The 17922-nt window shown below is 43.3% G+C and overlaps 1 protein-coding gene across 2 annotated transcripts in view; it reads left to right on the top strand.

The window, feature by feature from the left end:
* LOC114666152 (cAMP-specific 3',5'-cyclic phosphodiesterase 7B-like) overlaps positions 1-17922 on the top strand; it is a 220972-nt gene that overhangs the window by 26897 nt on the left and 176153 nt on the right. Inside the window, exon 2 of one of the 2 annotated variants that reach the window (XM_051919302.1) lies at positions 14619-14767. The exons of the other annotated variant lie outside the window; for it this stretch is intronic. The gene's annotated coding sequence lies outside the window, so the exon portion shown is untranslated. The remainder of the gene's footprint in view (positions 1-14618; positions 14768-17922) is intronic. 2 annotated transcript variants of the gene reach the window in all.

Below are 17922 nucleotides of genomic sequence, written 5' to 3'. Positions count from 1 at the left end.
TAGGAAAAAAAAACAGAAAATCAACAGTCTGCTGTGGTGGAATGAGAGCAGTGACAAGCCCTGATATTCAAACTCCAGCCAATTTCACTCCAACCAGTTTCTTAATGAGAAGCCAATTCTTGCTGTTAATTAAAGCCGTTGTTGACGTTCCAGTTTAGCTGGTCATCTGGTATCTCGTTTCATGTCTCGTTTCTGTTTCGCTGCCATTTAATAAAGAAAAGAATCCATTCAGAGTACTGAATCCTTAAAAACCGGGCAAGTTAAAATGAAGGGAAAAGGAGTTAATTAGCAGCGAAAACTGGTCACTAATTAGGAAAAGGGTTAGAGTGAAAACCTGCTGCCACTGCGGCCCAACCAGGACCAGAGTTGGACACCCCTTGCTGTATAGTATCTCTAACATAAGTGTCCTCTGCATGTAATAAAAAACGAACAACATAATGTTCTCACATCTGCTGCCTTATGTGTTCAGCTTGCTGGTTTTACACCCTAAACATGGTTGTTCCCCAACTCCTTGTGTCTGCACGGGTTTAAAATCTGGATCCTGGATTTTTCCTTCCATAAGTTACGCTTATCGGTCACTCGACTTTGGCTTTTTGACATACTGGTGTCTTATGCAGGGCTAACTGCTGCCCTTTCTTGCAATGCTGCTGAAATAAAAACCCAGTGGCCCTGAGCTGGATTTAGCAGCTTTGAGAACGTTGTGTTAAAAAAGAGACAACTGTTTCATCAAATGACACTACATAATAAGTACAGTGACTTATTTAGCCGGCCAAGCGTGGTCTCAGTGCATTACTGGTTGTCTACAAAAGCGCAGCAAGTGTGCTCTGTGTGGTGTGAACCGTAGGCAGCGTGCATGCCGTCTCTGCTGGCTGAGCGCTCGGATGTGATCATCTCATTCCTGTTGTTTTGAAAATGATGTCGTTGCGTTTTTCAGGCTAAATGTGTCATTACTTGCTCCATTTACCCATCTGCTGGCTATCTGCCTACGCTCGCTTTCTTCAGCACGTGTGTCCTCACCGATTTCATTCATTCCTTGCAGAGTAGAATACTAACATTTGGAGAAGGCACCATAAATAAGTTTCTGTGGCACGAGCAGATGAATGAAATCATGAATGGGTTGCTGTTTTATCACTTGTATATATGGATGGCTGGGATGGAGGTTGATTTGCGGCCAGAAAGGGAAGCCACAACAGAAGGACAAGAGGTGTCTCCTGCCCAAACCCGAACACTAATTTGGAGAAGAGTGGAGGAAAAAATAAAGATCTTGTATGATTCCAGGACTGTGTAGTGTAGATGTGTCTGGGGGTTTGGGGCACTGCTGCACTCCTGGTGGTCACAACTGCACCACACAATCCTGGGTTCCAATACAGACCTTCTTTACTGGTGCATCGCATTATATTTGAATATCATCAAAGTTTATTTCAGTAGTTTTGATTCACAAAGTGAAACTCATATACACTGATCCCCTGCTGTATCGCGGTTCAGCTATCGCACCCCCCGCTATATCACAAAAAATTAAATAAGTACATCCTACCTATAGTGTACCTGTAGTGTACTTTGTAGCCAATTCATAACAAAGCATACGGTTTTCAGCAGTCACTACGGTAGACAAAGAGTTTCGCGTTACAGTACTCCGGCCCTGTAAGAAATCATCTGTTATTGGCTGAAAGAGGAGACTCAGCCAATCAGAGAGGGATTTTCATTTCTCTTGGGCTCTGATTGGTTGCTGCTAATGTGGTGTAATCTTGCAAGAACAGCTAGCGTGGGTCCCCGACGCATCTCGGTTCTCTGCGTATCGCGTACCTTACTTGTGGTCCGGTTGTTGTGAGCAAACTTTTTGTAAACTTTGTTTTTGTTTTAAGCTCTATGATGGCTACCAAGCGTCCTGAATCTTCTAAGAAGGGAAGAAAAGCGTTATGTCGCTCGCCATTACGGCTTGAATGAATAGATGGTACACTACATTATTATTATTATTATTATTATGTTACTCATATCCTTAGCCTGACATCCAGCCTGGCCACAGACAGACACCGAATGTCCAAAATTACACACGCTTTATTTCCAGCACAACAACACAGTAAGTACCACAGTGCCTAAACCGGCCAACTTGGTCTCTTTCTTTTCTCCTTCTCTCTTCAGCCACCTTGTCCTCCTCCTCAGGCTCCTGTCTTCTCCCTCCTGACTCTAGCCCCAAGTGGACTGCGGTGGCCTCCTTTATACAGCACCCGGAAGTGCTCCAGGTGCTTCTTGATTAGCATCCGGCAGTACTTCCTGTTGTGGCGGAAGTGCTGTCGACCACCGTTCTGGAGCTGTCCAGGCGGCCCCCTGGTGGTGACCACGTCCTCCCACAGGGTTGAGCGTCCCGGCTCTGTGGCCCCCATGCAACCCAGGAAGGCTGCCCTGTCATGTTCCAGGGAAAATACTGCCCCTCTCCCGGTCCTTCCCGTCTCCCGGCGTCCCGGTGGGGCAATGTCCCCGAACATCTGTCACAGTGTTTACAAAGTGTGTTTTAATAAGTCTACATGTGTTTAAAGCATGTGGGAGGGGTATTTTAAGGCTTGAACTATAAAATAAAGTTTATTTATATGGTCTTTTGTATATCGTGGATTTTCACCTGTCGCCGATGGGTCTGGAACGTAACTTTAGCGATAGGCGGGGGATCACTGTATTATATAGATTCATTACACACAGAGTGATATATTTCAAGGGTTTATTTCTTCTCATTTTGCCGATTATAACTTATAGCTAATGAAAACCCAAAATTCAGTATCTCAGAAAATTAGAATATTGTGAAAAAGTTCACTATTGTAGACTCCTGGTGTCCCACTCCCCTCAGCTAATTAACCCAAAACACCTGCAGAGGTTGTCCTGAGCCTTTAAATGGTCTCTCAGTCTGCTTCAGTAGGCCACACAATTGTGGGGAAGGACTGCCGACTTGACAGTTGTCCAGAAGACCAGTCATTGAGTCCCTCCACATGGAAAGGAAGCCACAAAAGGTCACTGCTAAAGAAGCTGCTGTTCAGAGTGCTGCATCCAAGCATATTAATGGAAAGTTGAGTGGAAGGAAAAAATGTGACAGCAGGAAAAGGTGCACAAGCAACAGGGATAAGTGCAGCTTTGAGGGGATTGTGACGCACGGCCCACTCAAGAATATGGGGGAGATTCACAAGGGGTGGACTGCCGCTGGAGTCAGTGCTTCAAGAGCCACCACACACAGACGTATCTGGGACGTGGGCTACAACTTTCACAGCATTCCTTATGTCAAACCAGAGACCACGTCAGAAGCGTCTTACCTGGGGTAAGGAGAAAACGGACTGGACTGTTGCTCAGTGGTCAAGTCCTCTTTTCAGATGAAAGTCCATTTTGCATTTCATTTGGAAATCAAGAGTCTGGAGGAAGAGTGGAGAGGCACAGAATCCAAGTGGCTTGAGGTCCAGTGTGATGTTTCCATAGTCAGTGATGATTTGGGGAAGCCATGTCATCTGCTGGTGTTGGTCCACTGTGTTTTATCAAGTCCAAAGTCAGCACAGCCTGCCGTCTACTAGGACATTTTAGAATGCTTCATGCTTCCCTCTGCTGACAAGCTTCATGGAGATGCTGATTTAATTTTCCAGCAGGACTTGGCATCTGCCCACACTGCCAAAAGTACCAATACCTGGTTTAATGACCAGGGTATCACTATGCTTGATTGGCCAGCAAACTCTCCTGACCTAAACCCCATAGAGAATCTATCAAGAGGAAGATGAGAGACAGCTGAGCCAACATTGCAGACGAGCTGCAGGCTGCGATCAAAGCATCCTGGGCTTCCATAACACCTCAGCAGTGCCACAGGTTGATCGCCTCCATGCCAGTCATTCATGTGCGTACGTGGATATACTTTTCAGTAGGCCAACATTTCTGTATTAAAATTTTTTTTTATTGGTTGTAATTAATATTCCAATTTTCTGAGATACTGAATTTTGAGTTTTCATTACCTATAGACAATAATCAACAAAATGAAAAGAAATAAAACACTTGAAATCTATCAGTCTGTGTGTAATGAATCTATATAATACATGAGTTTCACTTTTTGAATCAAACTACTGAAATAAATGAACTTTTCAATGATATTCTGATTTATTGAGATGCACCTGTATGTTTACCTCCAACGTTCTCCAAATTGTCTTCTGCAAAATTTCAATTAATAAAATAAATCTCTCTCTCCTTCGACACCTCCCCTTGATGCCTTGTCCATACTCCACCTGACTCTTACTACCCTTGCAGGAAACCTCGGCCTCTTTTATGCCATACCCAGGAGTATTTCTGGTGCTACAGCACTGCACACTGAAAGCACTTCCAGGTCAGGTGGAAGTCTGTTAAAGAGCTCATACTGTCCCCTTATAGTTCCCCCTGGCGACACCTAAGAACACCTACAGGGATGTCACGTGGAACTACAATTCCCAGCCTGCCCTGTGGATATTCTAATGGGTGTTCCAACAGTGGGATGCTGCCACTGTATGTATGGGGGAAAAACACGTCCCAAGGAAGAAGACACCCCCTCTGCCTTTCTGTGTAGGCCTCCCATTCGGGAAAGGCACCTGTACTCATCCTGAAGAAAAGGAATTAACATATCTTAAAGAGGGGTTCAGAGGGTGTGGGTCGTAAAGTCTTATCCAATGAAAACACCGTTAATAGGCATTAGAACTTTGAACCCAGCATATGCAGGCCTGAAAGGAGAACATAACATCTTCTTCTTCATCTTTCGGCTGCTCCTGTTAGTGTTTGCCACAGCGGATCATCTTCTTCCATATCTTCCTGTCCTCATCATCTTGTTCTGTCACACCCATCACCTGCATGTCCTCTCTCACCACATCCATAAACCTTCGCTTAGGCCTTCCTCTTTTCCTCTTCCCTGGCAGCTCTATCCTTAGCACCCTTCTCCCAATATAGTCAGCATCTCTCCTCCGCACATGTCCAAACCAACACAATCTCGCCTCTCTGACTTTGTCTCCCAACCGTCCAACCTGAGCTGATCCTCTAATGTCCTCATTTCTAATCCTATCCATCTTCATCACACCCAATGCAAATCTTAACATCTTTAACTCTGCCACCTCCAGCTCTGTCTCCTGCTTTCTGGTCAGTGCCACCGTCTCCAACCCATATAACATAGCTGGAGAACATAACATAAACATAATAAATAAGTCTTGTCATATAAATGAGCTGGAGACCTCATAAAGGTTTGGGACAGTCACCTGTATATTATGCCCTGCCTGCAAATTGGGTTAAATTGTTCGAGAAACAACTTGTCTCTAATGTCCAAACCAGAACTGCCAACATGTGACCAAGATGGCGGCTTTAAAGGCCTGCACCCGAAGTGATGTCATCGGGACAGAAAGTGATGTCCTTGTTAGCGCCGGAACCTGAAGTGACGTCATCGGAACCGGAAGTGAGGTCTTCGTGGGCATGTGACGGGAAGTGATGTCATTACAAGTGCCGGATCCGGAAGTGACGTCATCATGGGCACCAGAACCCTGTGGGATTTCCCATGAATGGTCTACAGAGGATTGCGAGAAAAAGTCAGAGCATCTCGCCACCCCCTGGTCATTGTCAGTATTCTGGCCCTTTAGCTGACTTCCATGCACATGTGTGCGACAGCCCTTATGACCAACACCGATCAAAAAGCGAACAGGGGCTTCACCGGAGCGTGGTTGAGAGAGGACACGCCATGCAAAACCGGTTGAGACATACAAGGATGTTATAGAATGATGTAGGAAGAACACTGAGGGTACACCTAAGAGATAACCAAATATTTTTACTTTTATTTAATTACCCGCCCTCAACAGGTATCATAGCTAGTTTTGTATAATAAAACCAGGATTGGTGCCTCCATGGTTTTGTCTGGGGTTTGGCAGTCCGAGACGCCTCCTAGTGGTCACAGTAGTAAAAGCAGTCTCTGCTTGTTGACCCAAGGCAAGTACAAATGGGGAATCCAAAGACCCTTGTGCCACCCAACAAATAAAAGCATTGGTGATGTGTATAACTACTGAGGAGAAACCCAACCTCATTTATCCACTGGGTACCACAAATTACATTTATTTACAGTTTTTTTCGCTAAGTTAAAAGTTTTTCAACAGAACACATGTGCCCTTTTGGTGGGACCCCTGTGTGCGCTGAAGGCTTATGGTAACTCAAGTCATCCCACACTGGGCCTGTCACGTTTTTATTGTTACGGTGAATCCCACTGGATTGAATTTAGCTTTTTTGACATTAATCACCAGGAAAATAAAGGCACTCTTAATGTCAGAGTGAAACAAGATCTCTGCAGAGTGGTCAAATTTAAGTGAATTACAAATATAAAACACAAAATGACATAAATAGATGGAGTTCCATACCCCAATTCCCTAACCCTCCTAATCTGGCTCATGTTTTTTGTTAAGCTCTATTCTCCTATAGTGTTGCATGAGGGTTAAGGTTAGGTTAGTGTCCCAGTGTCACACACACACACGTCACCCTCAGACTGACACAAGGCCATTTGACCCGACGAGCCCACCTTTAAGGGTCCATGACGCTACCCTGCTAACTGCCGTTCTACTATGCCACCCTTATTTATCAGTTGAAAGTTTCCATATGTAGCATTTGTATGCATTTAATACTATCTTGATCTCGACCCTGGGACTTATCTTGAGAAGTAGGAGTCATTCAAGGCTATGTTCACACTGCAGGTAACAGCGTCTCTGTTCTGAAATTTGCTTTGCCTCATATCTGGTTTTTATTCATTTATTTTATTTTTTGTTCGACTGTTCAAACTAATTTTACGAGTGTACAGATTACTGTCCTGATGTGCCCCACATGCACTACAAGAATAAAACTGTTTTGCCAGACTGACACGACCAAATAACTACACGCTGGTTGCTGTGCTACCTCACATCGTTTCAGTGCAGGACTTCTTAAGAATTTGTCGACTCACGATGACAAGGAAGAGAAACAGAAAACAGAAAATCGGAGCTGTTGTTTTGAGCGCAGTTATCACTGCCATCTGTTTGTCTGTACCTGTGAACATGAGAGAGGAGCCAGGATCGAACAGGTGAGGTGTCAGTGTTTTGGGGGCAAAATAACAGTTTTGAAAGTCGTGAGAATCTCTTCCTGAGCTGTTGTGCTTCCATGCTGATTTTGTTTTTGTACAAAGATCCAACTTTTCATCTCCTGTGTGACACACATCTGGAATTGAGCTACCGCGTAAACAACGTTTTGTTGTGTTTTTGAATGTCAAATGCAAGGTTGTACATGCACAGTGCAATTGGGCTTCAGGCTGTTGTGGTTTAAGAACAGCACAGTTACTATCAACAACAACAGCTTGGTCATTTTTGTGCGTCCTTAATGGAGTGCAGGCTGAACAACTCAGATTATACCAACCACTGAATACAGAACTAGTACACACAACAATACAGATCTGTCAAAATGCATGGGCAGCAAAGTAGAAACTGATCAAACACAAATGGAGCCCAATAATATCTGCCCATTTTTAATACCGTATATACTCGCGGATATGTTCTCCCACGAATAAGTCGGGACTTGATTTTACTGTATAATTTCTGGTATTGTATAATGTCGGTCGTATAAGTCGAATGCGGAAAACTCACGCTATTGGTCCAAGAGATTACGATATGGTAATGCAACTGAGAGAGTAGCCACGGAGCACACGGCCTTTTTATTCTGTGTATTGTGCCTACGTGACCACACGGTAATACCGAACTATTCCGAAGCGATGATGGAGCGTTCGATAAGAAGAAAATATGAAGCTGGTTTTAAATTTAAAAGTCGTTGAAGTAGCGAAAGAAATTGGTAAATGCGCTGCTGCAACAAAATTCGATACGTATGAGAAACTGATGCGAGGATGGAGGAGGCAGAAAAATTGTCGCATTTTTGAACAGGCGTATAAGTCGGGGTCTGATTTTATGATCGATTTTTTTTTTTGGGTTTCAAGACCCGACTTATATGTGAGTATATACAGTAATTGATGTGCCATGGCCAGTTGACAACGGTGGAGATTCAGATTGGAAAAGAGAAAGTCACTGTCTTGGAGGCCTTGACCATCTGGCTGCCTACCTGCTCCTGGGTTTTTTGTAGTAGAGTCTATCCAGTCTTATGTATCTGTCCATTTAATGTTTCCGATGTCTCCTTTATTCAAGTTGATTTTTCCCTATGCGAGGAGTGCACCCTGGCAGTAGAGCAGCGGGCATCATGTGCCACATGCAGCTACCAAAAAGAGAAACATGATAAAAGAGGTTAATGGTTTAAAAATATTGTGATAGTTTTACGGAAACAGAAATGCAGTCTGCACAGCAAATCAGCAGCTCTAGTCAGGGTATGCTGGACTAAATGTGTGAGTCTTCATCCTTTGACTGGAGGGGCATCTCCATTGATATAGCACATTACCGCACCCACCACACGACAAACCAATTCAGGATCCCAGATTAGGTCCCGAGTACAGCTGTGTGACGGGTGACACCTCAGCACCACACTAGTTAAGATGGAGTGGAACAGTGTGAGGTTTTTTTTATGGTGGCTGGAGTGCCAATTCTGCCACCAACCCCCAAGTTTGTCCCTGCAGGTTGGAGGGCCTACATGCAGGGATGGATGCAGATTAACGTCACACCCAGGATGGAGCAATTACAGGTTAAGTGCCTTGCTCAAGGGCCCAACAGAGCAGAGTCCCTTTTGGCATTTATGGGATTCGAACTAGCAACCTTCTGATTGCCAGTGCAGATCCGTAGCCTCAGAGCCACCACTCCGTCCAGTATAGTAGCAGGTAGACTGTGCCATAGGTTCAGGGCCCTGTAACTAAAAGCTTGATCTGTCACTATTAGCGTGTTGATCCTTGGAGTCCTAATCAGGCTGGCAACTTGAGATTTTAATGTGTGCTCTGGTTTGTAAGTAATGATAAGTTCAGATAAGTAAGCTGGGCCTTGACCATTTAAGGCTTTATATCTGAAAAGGAGGATTTTGAAATCGACTCCAAACTTCAATGGGTGCCAGTGTAAGGACTTGAGGACTGGAGTTATGTGTTCCCATTTTCTAGTTTTTGTAATAATTCTTTCAGCGGCATTTTGAATTAACTTAAAAACTGCATAAAGAACGGTTAGAACAGCCAATGAATAGCGCATTGCAGTAGTCAATCCTATTAGAGATCAATGTGTAAATTAATTTCTCAATGTCCTGCATATTTAGAAAATTCTTTAATCTTCTGACATTTTTAAGGTGGAACATGGTTGCAATCATTAATAGGAATGATAATGTAAAGCATCAAAACTAACAATCATAATTCTACATATTAAACAGAATAAATCTGGACATGTTTTGGATTGGATCACGACTACTACACGTAAAAAATAACTGCAGTGAACCTAGCAAAAAAAAAAAAATGAAACCAAGCTAACCCCGACCGGTACTTGGGGGGGATCCTGAAATCATGTGCAGCAGGATTGCGCCTTGGCAGAGTAGCTCTTGTTGTTTCTTAATTTGAATGTCTGACCACAACTTGTGACAACTCTTCCTCGCTCTCCCTCTTTCCCTCTACATATATAAAGTGATAAGACGTCCATCCATCCAGCGTCTGGAATGTCTGATGAAAAAGAAAAAATCTTACATTTCATGCGTTTCCTGCACTAAACACTTATCCAATCTTTAACACTTTTCCTTAGTTGGTCACTAGAAAAACATTAAATGGGCTTCTATTTTATATGCACATCGATATTTGCAAAAACGAATGTAACACGGGCCTTTTATACTTTTATGCTTAAAAACAAAACGAAGCTTTAATCCGGAGTTATTTTTGCATGTGATTTTCACACGAGTCTAGGCAATTGTTCCTGCTGTATCATCCATTCTCACCCTGAAGAAGTTGGCGTTTTAATGTTACGATTTGTGTTTGTTTTAACGAATTACTCGTCTCTTAGAGATCTGGTTCTTACATGATATATTTGGCTACTGGTTTTTGGGGTTGCAGAACTCAATTTTGGCCTGAGTTTTTGAATTAGGCTTCATTTTCTAATGGTTTTGTGTGTCTTTTTCTAGCACCGTATTTGTTTTCCTTGGTGCCGCTGTTCTAAGCCTTCATTTTTAGTGGTGTTGATGGTGCGCAGTGTTGACTTTCTCGCCACAGCGGGATTAAAGGTCGACACTGTGCTTTTTCCGGTCATTTGAGCGTGTAAATAAATCCAAAGAAATCTTACCGTGTGGTTATTAGTTTTCTTTATTAGTTTTGTCAGAAGAACGAATGAAAAGACATTTTAAAGGTTCCGGACAGCCACCCAGTATAATGTGCCTTGGCCGTAAAAAGGTATTTTTAAAGATAGCGAGTTGTTCACAAGACTTGAGTCCAAAATTGAACTATAGTATATAGTCAAGATGGCGGCTTTAAAGGCCAGTCTAGGAAGTGATGTCGTCGGGGCCGGAAGCAGAAGTGGTGTCATCAAAGGCAGGAACGGATGTTGCGTCATCAAAGGTGCTGGGAACCGGAAGTGACATCATCAGAGGTGCCGGAACTCTGGGGGATTTCCCGAGAATGGTCTACAAGGGATCGAGAAAGACAGTTAGTGCACCCCGACATCCCCTGGTTGGACGTGGAATTGTCATTATTCAAGTGTTACAGACCAGTTTTTTTTTTGTCTTTAATTTAGATTTTTGGTTTAGTGATTCGGTTTGGATGAAAGAGAGGGCAGATTTTTGGTATCGATTCCTCTTCTGGTTTTTGGACGTTCCTCCTCCTGGGCACCTCCACTGTTACTAATTGGCCCTTTTCTCTTTTGGCAAATGTAACGTTTTGGAGTTAAAGGCCGGATGTTATAGAGTTCTTGGAACACAATTTGGCATGGAGCATTAACCACATGCTTGTGAAGAAACAACTTTAACTTGAAAGTATCAAACTTCTCCTTTAATAAATGGGGGATTTGCCATGCTAGTCTTTCCATGTTCAGTGAGACGTATGCCGGAGAAGACATTCAGTCACCCTCCCCTAAGTTGGTGTGAAACGTAACCCCACAGAATGCGTTGACAGCGATGACCTTTTGGATGAGTTCCTCAGAATCGGTGTTTAAAGTGAGAGGACTTGATAAATTACTTTCCAAGCATACATTGTAGATGTCAAGCTGGATCATCTGACATTCTGATCAAGAGTTAGGGTGGTCCTTTACCCGGATGGAAGGCCATGAGGTACAGGCAACCCAGACAGGGTGGTTATGGGTACCTTTCCTGGCCAGGAAGATATATATTGGAAGGACAGGGAAAGACCATCTCTTGGGACCTTGTAGTCTCCCAGTATACCAGGTGGCAGCATCCCTCGGGTAGAACTACACCAGCAGGGCACCTAGGCAACTGTAGTCTTGATGAACAGCCCTGCTGGAGTTTGAGGGTGCCACCAGAGGAAGCTGTGGGGAGAGGACGTACACATTTTTAAGGAGCTTCCTTTTGACCTGGAAGTGCTTCCAGGGTGAAATCGTGTGGCACCAGACATACTCCCGGGTCTGGCATGAAAGAAGCGAGTTGGGGTCAGGGTCCAGGCGAGTTGGGGTCAGGGTCAGGAGGTAGGAGAACAAGGCTGACCTGGAGGAAAGTAGAGGAGAAATCCTATTGGAGTTGAGCTTGTGAATGCTTGTTTTGAAGGAAGGATCTGAACTTTGTGTCTGGAGTCTGGGGGCTCTGGAGTTCCCCCTTTTGGTCACAACATGTAAAATACAGGCTCTGTACCTCCCAGGTGGGCAACGCTGAATTGAATTAGGCTTGAGAATGTTATGGCAAGTTTAAAACAAATACATTTGTCTTCATTGTATACTGTGAATCAGATTTGAAGTCCCTAGTGGAACAATAGGGCCTTCTGTGCAGCTTAGGCCGATGCGTGTTTGCTAACCTGAATCACCACAATAGTCCAAATCACTATGGAATCGAGCTTTATATGTTGTTTGTCTAATTTTACTGCAGATAAGGACTCTCCATGGTGAGAAAAAAAACTTTTATTCATATTGTTTATCTTAATTAAGTTACAAAGTTTTTTACTGGCCCATTATGCCCCCATAATTCCTTAGATAAGGAAAAGGGATTGAGAGCTTAAAAGGCATTTATTGCTGCAGCCTAGACTTTTAAAGATGACCTTGACGGTGCGGCTGCAAAAGGAAGTTTGCAAGGTGATTTGCAGGTTGTTTGTATTTTTCCTTCTGTATCCATTTCAGGGAAGAGAGAAAAAAAAAAAAACGAACAAGTGACGTGGATAATTCTGCTGGACGTGCAATCATGCGGTTGGCCTTGAGCTCTCCCAGCAGAATTTTTCATCAAAGATGAAAGTGTGAAGGCAATCTCAGCACTGAAGGAGTCAACCAAAGAACAAAGTAATGAGACCAGTATGTTCCATTATTAATCAGTGGATTGTGCGGTGATGTGCTACAGGCTATGAATAAAAAAAAAATCTTCTGGTCTCAGACCAGAACTTTAAGCTCATGGTGAGGAATCTCTCGTTTTGCATGCATGTGCTGTCGGTTTATGCTGAAGGTCTCCCTCTCCTCAAAGCTGTCTGAGATCTCAGTTGCCAGAAAAAGCTCTTTTGTGCACATCGCACCATCTTTGGATATTAAATGTTCATCTTGTTTTGTTTTGTTGGATAAATGGGTTTGTCTTGGTTGGGGGGTGGGGGTGGTTGGTTGGTCACCTCCTCTCACATTCTTCTGACACACTGAGATGGGAAGTCTACTGCTAGGGCAGCCGTGGGCCACGTGCGGGTGAACAGCTACCTGTTTGTAATGCTGCTGTCTTGTCTGAGTGTTCTAGTTAATAGTTGTGTCTAAAAGCAGTGAGGGGCAGGATTGTATGTGTTAGTGGTGAGCACTTGAGCAAAGCTGAATAATTGACCATTCGTTGAAGTGAAAAGTATGACAGAACACTGTCCGGTAGTTCTCTGTCATTAGAATATCTGAACAGTCTAGATGAGAACAGGTCATTCAGTCAACAAAGCCCACCAGTCCTGTCCACGTAAAGCTTCTAATATAACATCAAGTCAAGTTTTGAAGTTTCCCTAAAGTCCCACTGTCTACCACCCTACTTGGTCACTTATTCCACATGTCAGTGGTTCTCTGTGTGAAGGAACACTTTCTAATATTGGTGTGAAATTCACCCTTCACAAGTTTCCAACTGTGTCCACGTGTTCTTAATGAACTCATTTTAATGTCACCGTCTCAATCCACTGGACTAATTCCCTTCATAATTTCAAACACTTCAGTCAGGTCTCCTCTTCATCTTCTTCTGCTTAAACTGTAAAGGCTCAGCTCTTTTAATCTTTCCTCATAACGTATCCCCTGTAGTCCTGAATCAGCCCAGTTGCTCTTCTCTGGACTTTTTCCAGTGCTGCTATGTCCTTTTTGTAGCTTGGAAACCAAAACTGCACCCAGGACTCCAGGTGAGGCCTCACCAGTGTGATATAAAGCTTGAGCAGAACCTCATTGGTCTTGTACTCCACACATCAAGGCGCTATATAACCTGACACTCTGTTAGCCTTCTTAATGGCTTCTGTACACTGTCTGGAAGTTGATAGTGTTGAGTTCTCTACGACTCCTACATCCTTCTCATAAGGTGTAGTTTCGATTTTCAGACCTCTCCATTGTGTATTCAGACCTCACATTTTTACTTCCTGCATGTAATTCTTTACATTTTCTTACATAAAATTTCATCGGTCACAAATCTGCCCAAGCCTGTCAGCTGTCCAAGTCCCTCTGTGATGACTCATGGATTCTCGATCTTCAAATCCACCTAGTTGTGGTATCACCTGAAGACTTAACCAGCTTGTTTTTTAAATTCCTATCCAAATCATTTATAGATATTAAAAATAGCAGCGGTCCCAGTTCTGCCCCCTGCTGGACACCACTCTTAACATCGGCCCCTTTCTGATAAGATTCTGCACCCATCTACACACCACACCCTGAGCTCTCGCCTCTTTTTTTTTGATGCCAACCTCTCATGTGGCTCCTTACTAATTGCTTTCTGAAAAATGTTCTGCTTTTGCTGCTGTGGTGTGTCTTCAATGTGGTGAGCAAACCTTCCCTGTAAGGGGGATTAGCAAACTGGGATGGCTGCTCTGGGCTCCACACTTGGGATGCAGCTCTTGGTGTAGCCTTTTTTGGCTGATTTACACTCCTAAGCTGAACCTACGGAGTTAACCAGTGGGGTATCTACGGCTTAGCCTGATAACACATCTCCTGCTGCTCGGATAATAACAACGCAGGTATTGTTAATTCAGTATCGTGTTAGGTTATTCATTACTTTAAAAAGTAATCGGACTATATAACACATGTTACTTTAACACGTTACCCTACTGTTCTTAAGAGCTGCACGATCAGCTCATCAACATATAAATTTAGTGATTTCTGAAAAATGTTCGGAGAGATTATTTTTGCCAGGGGAAGGAGTAATGTGTCCACAAAAGAAATTTCCAGAGGCAAATGTTCAGGCGATGGCTTCTGCCTGTGGCTGCTGAAACAAATCCATGTACAGACAACAAAATCTTTAACAACAGTAACCCAGTTAAGGGTTTACATGGCCACATAATTGGGTTATTTATGGAGAAATCTACCTCAGTTAATCAGTTTTTTTTTCCCCAGTGGCCAGTTTCTCTAATGAACAGTTGCTAACAATATTCATGGTGAGGCAATGTTGATGGCTTAAACTGCCTGCAGTGACCCATCGCGAGACACTCCGTGAACTGTACGCTACCCTTCATACACAGTCACAACCCTGCTGACCCTAAAAGGTATCATCTTAAAAAGAATCGCCATCCTTAATTTAAGAAACTATGCTATATAAGACTAAATCATGACTTGGGTAATAAAGTCTCGGAGACTTCCATAAGTAGGTCACCCTAACAGCCCCAGGTTGTCCTGCACTTTGGGATGTGTGCTACCTTAAACAGTACACGGTGAGTGCCGTGCATACTGCTCCATACTGCCACCTATCACCAGGTGGACTCCTAATGCAGACTCCAAAATACATCATGACAACACAACGTATAACTGCCCGTGAGTGAATATCGTTTCTTTCTCTCTACATGATCTGTGTCTGACAATAGCATTCACACAAATGAGAAGTGATTGAACCGTGTGTGTGATTGTAAATGTTTTAGATGTGGGCGGGACTTCTCCAAATCTCTTTGCATAAAGCCTTGTCTCGCGGGGCTTGAAATTTTCTCTCGCAGGATTTCACTTTCACCAAACAACCAATCTTTTAACTCTCGTGGATACGCCTCTTCATTGTGAAGAAACACTACTTTTCCCTGATGGCAACACGAATTAGACGATCTACAAGTCTCTGACTTAAAGTTTACTTCTGTCATATCACCTACGTCCATATATTCGATCTCTAGTTGCTGTTCCCTTATTTCACCGAGTAGTAATTTCCGTTTGTTAGCGCCAATGCGATCTTTACTATAATTTTTTTTGAGACTTTCCAATTTTAGTACTTTCATAATCTCTAACCTGCTCTCCATGTGTATCCTGCCAACGTTTTTGAACCTCTTTAGGACGTTCTACTTTGTCTTCTACTCTTTGTCTTTTATTTCCGAGCCCGCTTGGAGCTGAGAGCGCAGGAACTGTGACTGACAATAGCATTCACACAAATGAGAAGTGATTGGTTCGTGGGCGTTGTTCTAAATGTTTGAGAGGAGGGTGTGACTTGTCCAAACTCAGACTCCGAAAACTTTAACAGTAACCCGGTTAAGGGTTTACGTGGCCACGTAATCGACTTATTTGCAGAGAAGTCTGCCTCGGATAATCAGGTTTCTCAGACGTCATTGACCCAATTTTTTCAAACCAGATTAAGGGTTTATACGGCATTTTTTAAACCAGTTCTCTCTAAATTAAACAGGTTTTTGAGGCACTTCTGTGTGAAGAGGCAGTGCTAACCGCTGTGTACCACCCTCATCTATCATTGTTCTTTATTTTTTTCATTCCTATGACTCTCGTCTGTTTGGTAGGTGTTATAGAAATGAAACAATTGATGAATCATCGTAGAGATTCCCCCCCTAATACTTGTATCAGTACCGTTCAGTCACTGTTGTTAAATCCACAGCATGCTGAGCTGCCTTTGGTGTTCCCTCTCCTCGAGACATTTGTTTGTTATCTCCGCTCGTTGACGGCGCACCAGCTGCTCCATATGTTTGCCCTCTATACTTCATTATAACCAGCTTCATGGAACAGATGATTATGCCTTAAGGCAGCTTCATTTTCACATCTACAGCTGTGCCTTCCCTTGACTCTGGGTAACTGTGCCACATTGCATTCGGCGTCTGTAGTGGCAGGTCGGAGTGTTTTTTTTTTTTTTTTTGTTGCAGGCATTGTGTGCTAAATCAGTTGATCCAGTTTCCGGTTCACAGGATGCGTGGAAGTTTTTCCCAGCAGCACTGGACATTAGGGCAGGAAACGGCACCGGATTGGACGACAGTCCCTTACAAAGCACAAACTCCCACAACTGTGCTCACGTGGAAGAAGGTGTTCTGGTTTTATGAATCACATTTCCTTTTAGATCACATGGACAGCCAGGCGTGTGTGTGCGTCGTCTACCTGGGAAAAGGGATGGCAGCCAGACTACACGCTATGGAAGGAAGGCAAGCCGGTGGAGGCAGTGTGATGCCGTGGGCCGTGTTCTGCTGGGAAACCTTGGGTCCTGACATTCACGTGGATGTTACTTTGATACGTACCACCTACCTAAAGACTGTAGCAGACCACGTACACCCATTTATGGCCACGGTATTCCCTGAAGACAGGTATCCTGATGACAGAGGCCTCTTTCAGAAAGACAAAGCTCCCTTACCGCATGGCAAACATGGTTCAGGAATGGCTTGAGGAACGTGACAAAGAGTTCAAACCTCGCAGATCTCGGTCTACTCGAGCATCTGTGGGATATGCTGGAAAAACAAGTCCGATCCATGGAGGACCCACCTCGCCACTTGCAGGATCCTCTGTTGACGTCTTGGCACCAGATACAACAGGACAGCTTCAGAGGTCTCGTGGGGTCCGAGCTGTTTGGGTGGCACCTATACAATATTTAATGTTGTGGCTGACCAGTGTCTACTTTCAAGAATTATTTACTTTTATGTCAGTATTTTATAGTTAACATAGAAGGAATGAGGAGTCTCTTGAATTTTTATTGAATTTTGCTCATAGAATTTGTCACAAAAACAATGTACTGTCACGATTCACAATTTAATAAATGCTCCCAAGTTTGATATTTCTTTAATTGCTTAATCTCATGCTAAATGAAGCACGTAGTTGAGTATATTGACTTTAATTTAGTAGAGAACTTCAGTGACAATTTGGCTTTGGCCTCCAAACCCCCCCCCCCCCCCCCCACCAAGAAAGTTTTTAATGAATTTGAAGCTCTAATTAATTCATAATTTATTCATTTTCATATGAGTTCTTTATTTCTGTGTTAATCACGTTTCACATGCCTGAACTTTTATTATACAGAAAATGAAAATTAATATAAGTATTAGGAGAGCAGAAAATCAGTGTTTAGTAACGGATTAAAAATGGCTATTTAAGTTTATATGTAATGAAAGCAGGAGTTTCGTACGTTTGAAGTTTGCTCTGAATTTCAAAGTATTTGTTATTTGTTGTTTGGTTTTATGGCTGGATAACACAAAGTCGAAATCCTGTCTGTTTTCAATAAGAACTTTTTGTATGCTGTGTCGATCGGCAAAACGTTTCACTTTGAAAAGCTAGGGGGCTTCACCCCCTGCTTACTTCGCTCGCCAACCCCCCGGCCTGCGCTTTGCACCAGTCACTTTGCATCTGTGCCAATCGCGTATGTGGATTTCACTTTCACCAAACAACAAATCTTTTAATTCTCGTGGATAAGCCTCTTCATCGGGAAGAAATGCAACATTTCCTTGATAGCAACACGAACTAGACG

The sequence above is a fragment of the Erpetoichthys calabaricus genome, chromosome 15 (genome assembly GCF_900747795.2).
Source record: "Erpetoichthys calabaricus chromosome 15, fErpCal1.3, whole genome shotgun sequence".
Lineage (NCBI taxonomy): Eukaryota > Metazoa > Chordata > Cladistia > Polypteriformes > Polypteridae > Erpetoichthys > Erpetoichthys calabaricus.
The sequence above is the reverse complement of the archived record's forward strand: the minus strand, read 5'-3'. Positions and strand labels throughout refer to the sequence as shown.